We start from the raw sequence: 16,879 nt of genomic DNA on the forward strand, positions 1-16,879 counted from the left end.
GAAATGGAATCCATTACATCCAGAGATGGTGAGTGCTCCAACACTGGAGGCACTCAAGAGAAACTTAGACAACCACCTGGCAGATATGCTTTGATTTGTATTCCTGCACTGAGCAGGGGGTTGAACTCAATGGCCTTATAGGCCCCTTCCAACTTTGCTATTCTATGATTCTATGGAAACTTACCTAGTTATAGAAGCTTTTGAATAGCCAGGAGGCATTTGAGATGGGAAGGTCTTTTAAAATTCGAAATGTTAAAATTTAGTTTTAAAATAGTGATTTAAATATGTATAGTAGCTCGAAAGCATGCAAAATGCAAAAATGTGAGTAGGGAAAAGGGGAAGGTAAACGGCATTCTGTGTCTAGTCACACTGGCCACGAGACCACGGAGGACTGTCTGCAGACAAATGCTAGCTCTATGGGTTGGAAATGGAGATGAGCACCACCGCCCAGAGTCGGACACAACTGGACAAAATTGTCAAGGGGAGCCTTTACCTTTACCTTTACTATATTATAGTTTAGTCAATTTGTTCTACGTAAATATAGATTTTAATTTATTTTTGTATGCCAACCTGGTTCCCCCTGAATTATTATATGCTGTGAATTACAAAGTAGATTACCTGAACCTTCAGCTTCATGTCAGGAACTATTCTGTGCTGCTGACACTCAGCAACTAATCCCCATTCACCCCACTACACACTTGATTTTACATAGACCCACATTACAGCTAGTAGTGATATTTTCCTATTTGAATAACCTCCTAAAGGAGACAAAACGTGAGCATTTTCAAAAGGTATCTGATGGGGGCTAGACTGCAATGACAGACCTGTTTATGAAGATGCAGGAGTCATTATTGCCTCCACATTGTGTGTTCGCTTGTTACAAGGTAGTCTTGTTGGCAGTGTGATCAAAATAGGGTTGAGATGCTCCTGAGGAGAGCCTGTTGTTCCTTTATATAGAAAATGCATCCTATACAGTGGTGCCTCACAAGAAGAAAGTAATTCGTTCCATGAATAGCGCCATCTTGCGAAAATTTCATCTTGTGAAAAGCAGTTTCCCATAGGAATGCATTGCAGTGCATTCCTATGGGAAACCTCGCAAGACGAATGAATTATTTTTGTCTTGCGAGGCATCGGTCTTGTGAAAAAATTGTCTTACGAAGCACAGCCATAGAAGAAGCTGTCTTGCGAGTCACCAACACGCTCACAAAACACTTTTGTCTTGTGAGTTTTTCATCCGGCGAGGCGTTCGTCTTGCAAGGTACCACTGTATAAAGTAATTGCTTCCTTCACCTTGACTTTCTATAATGTGAAATCAGAATCATACTGCACAGTATGCCATACTACTAAACTGTCATTAATTTCTTCCTTGTTCCATTCTTTCTAGCTACAATGCTGAATTAGGACATGCAGCAATGCATCCAGAAAGTGACACTCCTTTCTCACCCTTATTGTTTCTTGCAAGAGTGAAAGTGGACATATTCAAAAATCATATTTATGTGAGGAACTGCCTCCTCTTTGACAGTTTTGATTTTTTTTTTCCATCAGGAGTTTTGTAGTCCTCTAGAGAGAATACTATGCCGCAGGACTCATTTTAGGTCAAAAATATGTTCACCTTTTATATACAAGTGATCCATTTCTATGTGAGCATTGTGGCTTGTTCTCTGAGTCTCATCTAGTCAACCATGTGCCTGGGAAATTTGCTTGCTTTCGCCTACAGGGAACTTGTCATGGTGGGCCATTCTGGTCTGTTCTGGGCATTAAGGGATTTAATTAGATAAAACTATTTGAAGTTTTTCAGCTGTCCAATATATTGTTCTCAAGTGCATCCAACACATTGCAATGTGGTTGGCATGAAATTTTGTTACACACAGCCTGTTTTTGTCTGTTCTTATTTTGGCACCTACCCAATCCCAGAACCCATGTCTGAGAAGCTTCAGCTGTCCCATGTATTCAACCACCAGGACTCAAGCCAGGACTCCTTCTCAGATAATAAAGTGAGTCACTCCACCTAGACTGGCTCCTGGCTTTCATTACCAGGAAGGGATAAAATGCCACCTGTTCAGGGTGGGTCTTTGGGCAAGTCTTTTCATAGTCTGTTTCATGACTCTCCTTGGTCTATTTATGATGCTATGAACATGGCAGATGAGTTCCATTTCATTTCATGGGCCACAAGCTGTGTTGGCTGATTTCAATCAATGGAGTAAGCTTAATACGATGTTAGAAGAGGAATGTGTTCATAGGTATGCAAAACACAATCCTTACTGTAGGTGTGTTCTTATTCAGAGTTCAAATAGCATAATTGGAAAAGGAGACAGAGTACTCTTCAGGAGTGTGGAAATCTCTTTGGCCTTCCTATACATAGAGGGTACAGGTTAGGGCTGGTTTCCAGTCCTGAAGCTAGAGATTTTATAACTGCATAGTTGTGGATGTGTTTAGGAGTGAAATAAAAGAGGAGGAGTCTTCCTTCTTCCCAAAATATTTCTGAATAGTTCAGGAAAATGAGGTATTATTGTTTCCAATACATTTCATTCAATTCAATAATTTCCACAGTTAAACCAAAACAAAATCTTTCCTCCCCAACCTTAATACTAGAAATTGGCAGAAAATATTTAAAAAATGAATCATCATATTCATTTAAAAATTGCTAATTTGACAATTTGTAATCATTTAAATCAACACCCTCATGAAAATGAATCAATTATTTTAGTGTCTTTTGATTTATATATTGATTGGGCTGTAAAGTGCCCCCCCATCACCTATAGATGCTAACATTTCAGGGAAGCTTCCTATGCCTCTCCTCTACAATCCCTCCATTTTTGGTGAAGACTGGGTTTCAGATATTATACACCTACAAACAGCACACCACAGAAAAGGTCTACCCAGGCACCTCAGAGAAGCCTCCCATTACTCTCCTCTACATGCCCAGCACGTTTAGTGAAGATTGGGTTACCAAAGGGCACTTTCCTGGGGGGGGGGACCCCAATTTGTACCTGTATAATTTGGATGTCTGAAACCCAATCTTCGCCAACCGTGGAGAGATTGTAGAGGAGAGTCAGTAGAAGCTTCACTGTGACTTTGGTGTCTCTAAGTGCTTCGGGGGCATTTTATAGGGTTTTAAAGTAAAAAAACCCAAATTGACAAATTGATTCATCAATTCATCATAAAATTGTAAATGTATAATTTGTGATTTGTTGACCGTGATGAATCACAAATCAAAGCAAATCACCGTTTTTTTCTGATTCACGCCCATTTCTACTTAATACTCACCTCCTTGATATTTACTGGTATCTATTATTGACTTGAACAGTCCAGTTGATTTTTCTTTTTTTCTGATTTCATGACATCTCAATATTTTATGCATTTTGAAAGTTTAAAGGGCACTGTAGCAACCTTATTCTATCTCTGTCATCTTTATATGCTCAGGAATGCTTAACAGATTGGATAATAAGTTGGAAAGTTCCTGAGGCCTGATTTAATGAACTGGGTCTTCTGCAGCTTTTGACAAAGACCTCAATCACTGATGAAATCGTGCTGGCACAACAGAGCAGAGTGATTGGCCTGCCCTGAAGGTATCAGCTCTGTAATATTGCTGCAATTCTGTGGAGGTGGACTAAAAGGAGGATGACCTGTAATCAGAACATATGATTGGTTCCTTCTCAATTCCAGGCCAAGTATAATTTCAATCAAAATTCAGTTCCAGTCACTGACTGCATTTTCTGCTTCCCATTGGTCCACCTGATGGAGCTATGAGAAAGTGCTAGAGCTTGCAAATATAGAACTGTCAGTAAGAGTTTAGTCTTCTGACCACTTGTCATGCTGGTTCAGAAAGTGTGACTGTATCCCCCTCTAGTGGCCGAAGGCGGAATAGCATCTTCCCATTAGTTTCTATGGACGGAAAAGAGCAGATACGGATCAAATGGTATTCAATGCATTCCTATGGGAAATGCAGATTTGAGCTGAGAACATTTTGACTTGAGAACCGCCTTCCAATACGGATTAAGTTCTCAAGTCAAGACCCCACTGTAGTTAATAGCCAGCACTCACAATGCATGTGTGAGGAAAAGGAAGAACAAGATTCCTGCTTTTTCTGTCATTGCTGTCTGGTGAGTAGCGGCTGCATCTCATGTAAAAGTGCCAACTTTACTATTAGTTAACAATTGCCAGAGCGTGCATGGCAGTCCCATCAACATGGTTCCTGGGCTCCCCAACCACTTTTCCTATGACCCTCAACCAGGAATCTGTATATACTGCAGTTTGTTCTACATATGTTAAACCAGGTTGTTGTTCTCAAGAGCAGCAAAGAATGCTTCTCTACTATAAATGCTGAAGCAAACATTAACCTGCACTCCAGTTTTGTTTTATACAAAGAATGAGGGACTGGTGTCTTGTTCTTTCCCTCAATCAGCAAAATATCTGGGGCCAGCTCTCTTTTTAAAGCTAAATCCTTCCTGCATATCCTGAAAACAATAATGAAATATCAACTTGAATTATTTCCAAAGAAATGTGGGAAGCAGGTATTGCTAAATATGAGATGTAACAAAGAGCTTTTAAATTTTTGTTTTCTCCTTGTCCTGAAAAAAAGAAATTTAGACAATAGCTGTATGTGTGTTTTTCAACAACAAAAAATGAGTTAGTCTTGTGCTCTAGACAACAGCCATTGCAGATTGTAGAGTACAGCTTTGAAAAATCTCTGGTATTCAGATCACATAACCTCTTCTCAGGTGATGAGATTTTGACATTAAAAAAAGAAAGAAGGAGACGCCCTAGTGTTAGAAATTGATCTATTTAATGGTAGTGAAAAGGCATATTATTTTTTAAACAGAGCCTCTAGACACAAAATGCAGGAAGCAGATAATTTTCAGCTTGCTGTGGGTGAACAGATGAAAGGATTTATAGAAGTTGTTTCATACAATGTGACAGAGCCACAGCTGCTGAACTGAGTAACACAGGCAACTGTAATTGATGTTAAAGAATGAAAAATGCAGGATTAAATATTAATTTGGCATCAAATATTCAATTCATCTGTAAATTGCCAAAAAAATCATTAAGTGACAAACTTTTCTCTCAACTGGTAAACAACACAGCATTGTAGTGGGTTATTATTCTGCTGAAATATTCTAGATGAGCTTGAATTCTGAGATAAACATGATCTAGTGTTAAAAGATTAATTTTTGAATGTAATCACACTCATAAAGATGTCAATGGCATTTTGGAAAAAAAGAAAAGATAATGACTTGTATTTATTTGCAAGAGTCCTCTGTAGTTTAGCAGAATGCTTATTATGCATCAGTGACTGACTCTAAAAATGGAGGTGGGTGCTGCCTTTAGGATCTGGTTAACTGCAAAGATAATGGCAATACTCAGTGTATATGGCATCCAGTTCCCATGGTTCTGTCTGTCACATTGTAGAGAGCCAAAAGGTAACCAAAAGGGGATGTGCATAGAGTTCTTTTTTGCTTAGAAAAATGGTTGACTTTCCTTTACCTAAAATGTCATTCAAGATTCTTCAAAAACATAATATGTGAAACAAGAAGAAATTGCAAAGTATCCTACATCATTTTCAGGACTGAATTTATATTGATTATTCCAGCTCACTTTGATGAGGAAAATGGGTCTGTTTCCTAAAGGTTCTACCTCCAGCATCCATCTGCCCTGCAATTCCGGTCTTGGCAAGGTCTTGAGATGGGTTCTACTATTAGTTGCTTCACTGTGAACAGGTTATCTCTGAACAACTGCAGACTTTAGGAAAGTCCTTGATCCAGACCATGGTATGTTAAATTTTAAACAGCACTCTTGTGTTACTCAACGCTTCTTTAGCAGTGAGAGTACTATTATCTTGTTCCGATTGGAGGAGTTATTTGTTGTGTGACACACTTTACATTGTCACTGTTGAATGGTCAGGGAAAAACAGGAAAATACAGTGGTGCCCCGCATAGCGACGATAATCCGTTCTGAAAAAATCGTTGCTATGTGGATTCATCACTATGCGGGGCAGAAAAGCCCATAAGAACGCATTAAAACAAGTTTAATGCATTCCTATTGGCAAAAAACTCACCGTTATGCAGAAATCCTCCATGCGGCTGCCATTTTTGCTGCCCGGTAAGCAAGGAAAGGGCGCAAAAACACATTTTCTTTACCCGGCGGCCATTTTGGAACCACCAATCACCTGTTAAAAAAGCATCACTATGCGAAAATTGGTAAGCGAAACGCTTACCGATCATCACAAAGCTATGTTTTACCATTAGAAATATCGCAATGCGATCGCTTTTGTGATCGCAAAAAAGACATAGCTATGCAGATTTGTCATTAAACAAATTGCTTGTTATGCGTGGCACCACTGTAGTCTGTTGTATTGCATCTTGGAAATATTTATGAAGCTTGAAAATAATACTCTCCTAATATTGACACATTTAACATTGAGAATGGCAAGAATGGTGAACAACTTTTTAAAATCCTCTCAAAATACTTCTAAAATGCCTTCAAATGCACTTTAAAAGTAGCTTTTCAAAGTAATCCGGAAAAATACATATTACACTTAAAAGTTCTATTGTAACTATTAGTGTAATTTTGTAGCTAACATTTACCACTGCAAATAACAATATCACTTGTAGTTAGTTACACAAAAAGTAATCCACAATCACTCATTGCCCAAGAGGTAACTGTTACTCATAACTACTTAATTCTAACGTCTGCCTTGAAAGTTCTAGTTTCACTTAACAAATGAAGTAAACCCCCTTGTCAGATCTTGCCACTCAACCAGAAAGATCAAGGGGACAGTTGGGGGGGGGAACAAAGCTGACATACATGGGACTGTTGAGGCTAATGTCTTTAGCCCCATTTTCATTGCAAACCTTTGCACATTCTGTGTAGATTTAATACTCTAGATAGCAAATCCATCAAACCATCCAGAGCTATTTTAAATGTTTACCAATACATTCCTACTCCTAGGACTATGGACATTTCTGGAGGTTGATGCACATCTCACCTTATTACCATTGTTTTCATTTAATCCATCAAACTATCATACAAAATCATAATCATCATCTTCCCTCCATAAGGAGCAAATATACTAACAAAAAGGAAAAAAAATATTTTATTGTCAACATTTTTTTCAATCAGTTGGATAATCAAAACACTTTAATGTAATTGAATGATTCTTTTAAGGAAATATAAGCAAAAAGAAATGAATAATGATATGGCTTCTGTGACACATGAGCCTTTGCCTAATATAGTATTGTGAATATATCCTATCAGTCTCTGCAAGTTGTGCACATTCTCTCAGTCACTGCGGGTAAATGTTGGTAATGATTGTTTGCAGAGAACAGACAATCCTCTTTCACAGTCATAAGGAATTTTTCAGAGACTGAGGAAGAAGCATGTGTCTATCATTAACTCGCAGTGGCTGTTTTAGATTAATGTATGGAGCCAGCCACAATATTTAACATAAAATCTTTCCCTTCTGTGATAAAAGGAAATCTAACATTATTGGATACATTAATAATGTGTGACTATGGTAAAACAAAACAAAACAAAAAATAGAAGTGAGACATTAAAATAGGAGCACAACTGAGTCTATTGCAGGTAAGAGGTGTGAAGGTACCTTTGCAATTTTGTTGCAGTTCTCTGGCTGAAATCCTGTTGCTCAAGTCACACTAGAGTAGGCTCACTGAATCAGTGGAGATTCAGTGAGTCAACCCCACCATAAATTCTATTAAATGATTCAGATGAGCCTACCTTAGCTACAATCTACTTTAGCATAGTAGGTGTTTCACACACAAAGATGAGAAAATTTCCTCCTCATTGTTGAAAATAGCAATGGCATTCCTGGGGGTCTTGATTGGTTTTGCACATTGGCAAGAATTATGTTTCGCACAAAAAGTCTACTTTTTTGACAAAACAAACAGAGTTTGTACAAGGCACACAACTTCACAAATTCTAGCAAGCTGTCCAAAAAAGGCTGGTTGTTGCTTTATTTAGGAATGAGAAAAATTGAATGGATAATTCATATCCTTCTTAATAATCTGTCAGTCCTCCTGTGCTTGCTATGTATGTGCATGTCTGTGTTTGTGTGCACTTTGCTTCTAAAGAGAAAGGACTCTAGAAACGTATTATGCAAGGTTTAGAGACTTTGTTAGGTGGGTGAAGCTCACTGTCTACCTTTGGAACTCTCTCCCACAGGAGGTTAGGCAGGCTTCATTTTTACTGTCCTTCGCAAGCAAGTGAAGGAAGACCTTTCTCTTCAGACAAGCTTTCCCTGAGTGACCGCTCTGCCTGAGTGCAGTTTTAAATGGATTATTGTGCCTTACTGCTTTTAATGTGTCTTGGTGTTGCTCAGATTTCTAAAATGATTGTTATACCTTGACACTTTGAATGTATTTTGGTGTTGCTTTTTTAGTATGTTATTTGTTTCATACTTTTTGTATTTGTACATTCACTGATTGCTTTAAATGCTGTCTTTTAATTATTTAAGCTGCCTTGTGTCTTTTTTAAGGAGAAAGGCAGAGTAAAAATATTTTAAAAATTAAAATTTTAAATAAAGGTGGGGAATCTCGTAAGGCTTTAAAGTGCCCCATTGAGATGTCTTGTCCTGCTGAGATGATTGAATTGATGAGAGGAAGAGATTTACCAAGTATTCTTTCCACATTACTTTGGGGACTGTTCGTTCTTCCAGGACTGAGATATATGATTGTTCTGGTGCTAATAGGAGTGTCAAGAAGGTTTACCAGATTAACATATTTTAAAAAATTGTATCAAGCTGTCACAGGAGCTTAACGCATTGTAGACGTAAATGTTACAACTGCATGACAAAATGCTCCCACAGTGCTTTTCATTTACTTTAGTCTTGAATTTCCATTTTGATGATGAATCATTATCATCTTAGGAGTATTGGATCCTCTCAGGAGCAGGAAAGTGTCAAGAGTGTGCTATCTGCACAAAACTTTAAAATAAATTATATCTTCCATCTTCTCCCAAAGCCACAGCTCAAGACTATTTATTTCCTTTTATTCTTGCTAACAGCAACAGGCATCACATAGACTACTAAAGGTCTTATCCATCACTCCATTTCCCTGCCTGCTATGAAACATGGTATATTAATCTCCCAAGAAGCAACTCATGTAGGTTATTAAATCTTGAAAATCTAATCTCAAATTTAAAGTGCAACTCTAACGTAAATGCTTTGAAGATTTGCTCCATGTTAACAGCTTCATGCCAGTAAATTTCAGTCTCTTACTTTTGTTGTTGTTGCTGAAGAAGAAATCGAAGAGAAGAGAAATTGATGCTTTACATCTTTTACTTCAGCAGAGCCCAGTGAGATATAACAACCTTTATCACACTCAACAAAATCTAGCCCTCCCAAGACCCTCTTTAGAGGCAAGTCAGCGATCCATGCACTCCAAACAGATATCGCCAGAGCTGTAGGGAGAAAATACATCATACCTACCCTTTATTTTATGAAAGTATTTTAGGGTGTATATATTCTGTATTTCTGAGCCAACCTGGAACGCTTTCAGATGAACAAACATAATGAAATATTGACCCTATCTATGACTGAGCACTAGTAGGATGATGAAGTCTTATGAATAACTTCAGAATATAATTATATTTATTTGTCTCCAAAGCAATTTTCCAAGCAATTTTTTTGAGTATGAAAAAAATTTCAAAATATAAGGCCATATATTTCTGGGGTTGGGAAATGCAGGACTTCTGTTCCTATCAACTCTAGCCATCATACCCAATGATGAAGAATCATGGAAGTTGCAACTTCACAATATCTGGAGGGAAACATGTTCCCTGTCCCTTAAACTCATGTCATTAAGGTCTATAGAAATTTCAGTAGGTCTGAGAAGGCCTTTAACAAAGTGCCATATGGTAGCCTGCTAGTCACAGGCTTACCCAATGAAAATGATGTCTACATTATGACTATTGTTAGAATTTTAACATGGCAGCTTGCACATCCTGTTCTATCAACCCTGATAAAATTTGGGTCTAGCAGCTGTACAAGGTGCCAAGTGTTGAGAGCATCAATGCCTATATAAAAATTAGCCTACAGGACTATTATCTGAGAACCTTGCTCTGTGACAGAGTCAATGTATGAAAGCTTCAACAAAGAAACCGGTATACAGTCTCAAGAACTGAGCAGGGCTTTCATGACAAGACCATTTGGAGCTTGCTAATTCATGGAGTTCCACTTCATGGGTTGCTGCCTTGTCATGGTGAAGGGGCTTGAGTAATTCAGAGAAGCTATGGGCTAGGCCACGTAGGGACACCCAAGACGGACAGGTCATAGTGGAGAGTTCTGACTAAATGTGATCCACCTGGAGCAGGAACTAGCAAGCCACTCCACTATCTTTGCCAAGAAAACTCCATTGACAGAAACAAAAGGCTAAAAGATATGACTCTAGAAGATGAGCACCTCAGGTCGGAAGGTGTTCAACATGCTACTGAGGAAGAGCGGAGGACAAGTAGCTCCAGAGCTAATGAAATGGTTGGGCCACAGCTGAAAGGATGCTCAGCTGCGGACACACTTGGAAGTGAAAAGAAAGTCCGAGGCTGAAAAGAAAAATATTGCATAGTAACCTGGAATGTAAGATCTATGAACCTTGGGAAGCTGGATGTGGTCAAACAGGAGATTGCAAGAATAAACATTGACATCCTGGGCATCAGTGAACTAAAATGGATGGGAATGGGCAAATTCAATTCAGAAAATTATCATATCTACTATTGTGGGCAAGAATCCCTGTAGAAGGAATGGAGTAGCCCTCATAACAAAAGAGTAGGAAAAGCTGTACTGGGATACAATCTCAAAAATGATAGAATGATTTCAAAACAAATCCAAGGCAGACCTTTCAACATCACACTCATCCAAGTTTATGCACCAACCACCAATGCTGAAGAGGCTGAAACTGACCAATTCTATTAAGACTTACAACACCTTCTAGAACTGACACCAAAGAAAGATGTTCTTCTCATTCTAGGGGACTGGAATGCTAAAGTAGGGAGTCATGAGATAAAAGGAACAACAGGTAAGTTTGGCCTTAGAGCTCAAAACGAAGCAGGGTAAACGCTAATAGAGTTTTATCAAGAGAACAAGCTGGTCATCACAAACAGTCTTTTCCAACAACACAAGAGGGGACCCTACACATGGACGTCACCAGTGGGCAATACTGAAATCACATTGATTATGCTCTCTGCAGCAAAAGAGGGAGAAGCTCTATACAGTCAGCAAAAACAAGACCTGGAGCTCATTGTGGCTCTGATCATCAGCTTCTTATAAGAAAATTCAAGCTTAAACTGAAGAAAGTAGGAAAAACCACTGGATTAGTCAGTGTAAACCAAATCCCTTATGAATACACAGTGGAAATCAAGAACACATTTAAGGAACTCGATTTGGTGGACAGAGTGCCTGAAGAACTATGGATGGAGACCTGCAACATTGTACAGGAGGCGGCAACAAAAGCCATCCCAAAGAAAACACAAGAAAGCAAAGTGGCTGTCCAACGAGGCCTTACAAATAGCAGAGAAGAGAAGGGAAACAAAATGCAAGGGAGATAGGGAAAGTTACAGAAAATTGAATGCCGACTTCCAAAGAATAGGAATGAGAGACAAGAAGGCCTTCTTAAATGAACAGTGCAAAGATATAAAGACTAGAAAGGGAAAAACCAGAGATCTTTTCAAGAAAATTGGAGCTATTAAAGGAAACTTTTGTGCAAAGATGGACATGATAAAAGACAAAAATGGGAGGGACCCCACAGAAGCAGAAGACATCAAGAAGAGGTGGCAAGAATACACATCAAGAAGAGGTGGCAAGAAAGATCTGGATGTTCCTGGACAACCCAGATAGTGTGGTTGCCAACCTCGAGCCAGACATCCTGGAGAGCGAAGTCAAGTGGGCCTTAGAAAGCATGATTAACAACAAGACCAGTGGAGGTGATGGCATTCCAGTTCAACTATTCAAAATCTTAAAAGATGACACTGTTAAGGTGCTACACTCAGTATGCCAGCATGTTTGGAAAACTCAGCAGTGGCCAGAGGATTGGAAAAAAATCAGACTACAGTCTGCAGTGCCAAAGAATGCTCCAACTACCATACAATTGCACTCATTTCACACACTAGCAAGGTTATGCTCAATATCCTACAAGGTAGGCTTCAGCACTATGTGGACCGAGAACTCCCAGAAGTACAACTGGGATTCCGAAGGGGCAGAGGAACTAGAGCCCAAATTGCTCACATGTGCTGGATTATGGAGAAAGCCAGAGAGTTCCAGAAAAACATCTACTTCTGCTTCATTGACTATGCAAAGGCCTTTGACTGTGTGGACCACAGCAAACTATGGCAAGTTCTTAAAGAAATGGGAGTGTCTGACCACCTTATCTATCTCTTGAGAAATCTATATGTGGGACAGGAAGCTACAGTTAGAACTGGATATGGAATAATTGATTGGTTCAAAATTGGGAAAGGACTATGAGAAGGCTGTATATTGTCTCCCTGCTTATTTATATGCAGAATATATCATGCAAAAAGGAGGAGTGGATGAATCCCAAGCCAGAATTAAGATTGCTGGAAGAAATACCAGCAATCTCAGATATGCAGATGATACCACTCTAATGGCAGAAAGTGAGGAGGACTTAAAGAGCCTCATTCTTTAAGTCAATGAGGGTGAAAGAGGATGAGCACAAAAAATGGTCTGAAGCTCAACATCAAAAAACTAAGATCATGGCTACTGGTCCTATCATCTCCTGGCAAACAGAAGGGGAAGATTTGGAGGCAGTGACAGATTTTACTTTCTTGGGCTCCATGATCACTGCAGATGGTGACAGCAGCCATAAAATCCTTAAAAGACGTCCTGGCTCTGTTCCTTCTTGGAGGACCGTCCCCAGAGAGTTCAGCTTGGGGAGAGGGTCTCGGCCCCGTGGAGCCTCAATTGTGGGGTTCCACAGGGGTCGATTATCTCCCCAATGCTATTTAACATCTATATGAGGCCGCTGGGTGGGGTCATCAGGGGGTGTGGTGCTTCGTGTCACCAGTATGCGGATGACACGCAGCTCTACATCTCCTTTTTGCCAACCGCAGGAGAAGCCGTCCTGTGCCTCCAGCGCTGCCTGGGGACTATACTGGAATGGATGCAGGAGAACGGGCTTAGGCTGAACCCGGACAAGACGGAAGTGCTGAGGGTGGGCCCCCCCACAGTCGGGGATTTGGGAAACTCCCTCTCTTTTGGGGGGGTGACTCTCCCTGCAAAGGATGGGGTACGCAGCTTGGGGATCCATCTGGACCCGGTGCTCTCCATGGAGTCACAGGTGGCGTCGGTGGTCCGCACCACCTTTTTTCACCTTAGGCGGATAGCCCAGCTGCGGCCCTACCTGGAAGTGGGGGCGCTCACCATCTTAGTACATGCGCTCATAATCTCAAGATTAGACCACTGTAATGCGCTCTACGTGGGGCTTCCTTTGAGGTTGCTGCGGAAATTACAGGTGGTGCAGAATGCGGCGGCCAGATTACTCAGTGGAGTGAAAAAATTCCAACATATTTCGCCCACTCTGGCCGCATTGCATTGGCTGCCCATCAGGTTCCGCATCAACTTCAAAGTGTTAATGCTTACGTATAAAGCCCTAAACGGTTTAGGGCCTCGATACCTGGCGGAGCGCCTTCTCCCACCAAGTTCTACCCGGGTCACACGGGCGAGCCAGGAGGTGAGGCTGAGGAGCCTAACGCCGAGGGAGGCCCGAAAAGAGAAAACAAGAAATAGGGCCTTCTCGGCGGTGGCTCCTCGCCTGTGGAATAATTTACCTCCTGGTATTCACGGAGCTCCCTCGCTGGGCACTTTTAAGAATCTACTAAAGACCTGGATGTTTCGGCAGGCCTTCTTACCAGATTACTTTTGATTTTCTTATCTTTTATTGTCTTTTTGCTTTTACCTGTTTTGTAATTTGTTGTTTTATTTTTATAGTATTTTAACTTTGTTGTAAGCCGCCTAGAGTAGTCCTTAGTGACTAGATAGGCGGGATAAATAAATAAATAAATAAATAAATAAATAAATAAATAAATAAATAAATAAATAAATAAATAGACCTATCCATTTTGAAGGAAATCTATGCCAAGTGCTCACTCGAAGGACAGATCCTGAAGCTGTGACTCCAATACTTAGGCCATCTCATGAGAAGAGAAGCCTCCCTGGAAAAGACCCTGATTTTGGGAAAGTGTGATGGCAAGAGGAGAAGGGGACAACAGGGGATGAAATGGTTGGACAGTGTCATCGAAGCTACCAACATGAATTTGACCCAACTCCGGGACGCAGTGGAAGACAGGAGGGCCTGGCGTGCTCTGGTCCATGGGGTCACGAAGAGTGAGACATGACTTAATGACTAAACAACAGAATTCATGGAGTTGCCATAAGTCACATGTGACATGATGGCTCAAACCATAAGTAAATACTTGGATCACAGTGTTGGCAGTCCAGGTGAATAGCCATTATACCCAATATAAGGGAGTGTATATTATTGGTCACCATAATAATTATAAGTCAAGTGCTATGAGGTCTGACGTCACTGGGTGAAAATTAAACACATGCATCGGCATTCTCACTGAAATCAGTGGAAGTAAGTTCAAAGTTATTAGGACAGGCTGGATTGTCTGTACTATATTTATAAGAAAATGACAATGTTTGCCATCTGAATCAGCAAGAGCATGGTAAAAAAAACAGCTAAGAGCTTTCATATACAGGTAATTGGCATGTATTTTCTAGTAAATGATTGCTGAAATCAATACATCTCTTTCTGATTGACAATTTGGGTTTTAATCCTTTTGTCACATCGCTCCTGGTCTGAGTTCTAGAAAGGAAACGCCAGAAATCAATCAAATCTGAAGTTCACAGCAAATGTCTGCTCAGTTATTTTGAAAACTAACACACAGCAACAAAGAAAATGTGAGAATTATTGGGACTGAGTTTTAGACTAAACAAGACCTACCATAGGGAGGCCCTTACAAGTGTTTTGTGGTCTCATGTACTGACTGCTGATGTACCAAATTAGCTTGATAGATGGGAAGGAAGGGAGCGAGAAATGGAAGTAAACATTTTCCTGGTGCTTTGTGTGGTGTTTGCTAGGCCTGAGTAAGAGAATAAAAGAGATTTCATCTGCCTCCCTTTTGAGGGCTTGTTACTCACTGATGGTCTTATATATTAAGATCTAATACTTATTTTTCAAGAAATACACCAACAAAAGATAATCATTTCTCTCTATCAACAGATTAATTAATTTCTAGTAGTCAGTGTTGTGAAACCATTCCTGGAACAACAAAATTTGAATACGGCTGCAGCATTTGGTACAGGGGTAAGTGAATACTTCCCCACCTCAGTCTCTCTCTGAGTATTTGTCATACAGATTGGGACTGGCCCATTCCCTACTGTTTCAAAGGTCACCTGAACAGACTTGTTTTTGTGTCCACATAGGTATTTTCATGTTTCTGAATCAGCACTAAGAAGAAAAGGAAAGGAAAGCAAACCGTGGATGGAAAGGACAAAGGGCTGAGACCAGCGACAGGTGTTGTCATGCAGCACCTAATTTCGGGGAAGGGGTGAACTTCAGTAGTGGGTTCATAATGCTGATATTTCGGAGAGTATATTTTTCCAGGTGTGGCGCAGGGTCGCCTTTTTCTACCAGGAAAAAAAAAATCTGCCAGACTGCTCTAAGTGGCAAAGTGGTCGCAATGACTGGCAAAGAATACAGAGATGGATATGCCGTCTAAATCAGTGGTCACCAACCTTGGGCCTCCAGATGTTCTTAGTCTATAACTCCCAGAAGCCTTCACCCTCACCTCTGCTGGCCAGGATTTCTGGGAGTTGAAGTCCAAGAACATCTGCAGGCCCAAGGTTGGAGACCACTGCTCTAAATGGTTCTGTAAGCTAGCCTCCAGAAACATGCCCAGGAAAGACACTGAAGGATGTTGTTCCCTGTGATGACAGAATGCATCAAAGGCCTATCATGAACAGAAAGACTGATCTGAATTGAGAAATACTTGGTTCCTCCCATTTCTGCCACCAGACTACAAATGCGACAGGCATTTTGGCATTTCTTTGCAGTGCACCAACAAGGAGAAAAGATGAAGGCAAAAAGTAGAAAGTGGGGGGGAGGGAGATATTCCTTAATATTACTGTGACCCATCTAATCAAAATCCAGATTAAAAAAAAGAACACATTCATCCAGAACATTGCTGAATGCAACAGGTCACCTAAAAGTGATGCAGTATCCTTCCTCTACTCTGTCTGAAAGTAAAATGGGTGCTCAAGCAGCTGCAGGGGATATGCAGACCCCAATGAATTCATCCTGAGCTCTCTTCCAAGGTCTCAGTAGTGGACTGCCCAGAAAAACCCTGAGGCTTCACTTGTCGTTGAGCTGCCTATTCTCCTTCTCCTGTGGGGCTTCATCTTTTTACTACTGTTTTATTCTCAATACTGCCAGGGCTAAAATGTGTGATCTGTTGTGGTGGCTGTTTCACAACTTCTATCTCAATGCAGTGCCCATTACTAATTTGATATTTAATGCGCATATACCATGTTTTCAAATAAGAAGAGTGTTTGACTATAGTTGTTTCATTCAGCCCAAACAACCATGACAGGAGTACTATATAATTTCTTTAATTTTTTTCCCAATGGAAAGTGAGATCAAGATACAGTGATTAACACAAGGCTACCGAATGACTTAGTAATATTTGAGCCTACAGTTCTGCTCATTGTACCACAAAGTATCTTTGTTGACAAGGTATTAGCTTCTTGGAGTGTACTCCTCAAGAGATTTGGCGCAGAGACATTTGGCTCCTTTCTCCCATTCCTACACTGTTCTTAATAAGTGACAGCAGGAAAAAAAATGACAAGAGAATAATA

The 16,879-nt window shown here is 40.2% G+C and overlaps 1 protein-coding gene across 4 annotated transcripts in view; it reads right to left on the reverse strand.

Annotated features, from left to right (window-relative positions):
• The window catches only part of FSTL5 (follistatin like 5), a 478,043-nt gene that overhangs the window by 57,571 nt on the left and 403,593 nt on the right, over positions 1–16,879 (reverse strand). The gene's annotated exons all lie outside the window — the stretch shown is intronic.

The sequence above is a fragment of the Pogona vitticeps genome, chromosome 5 (assembly GCF_051106095.1).
Source record: "Pogona vitticeps strain Pit_001003342236 chromosome 5, PviZW2.1, whole genome shotgun sequence".
NCBI classification, from domain to species: Eukaryota; Metazoa; Chordata; class Lepidosauria; order Squamata; family Agamidae; genus Pogona; species Pogona vitticeps.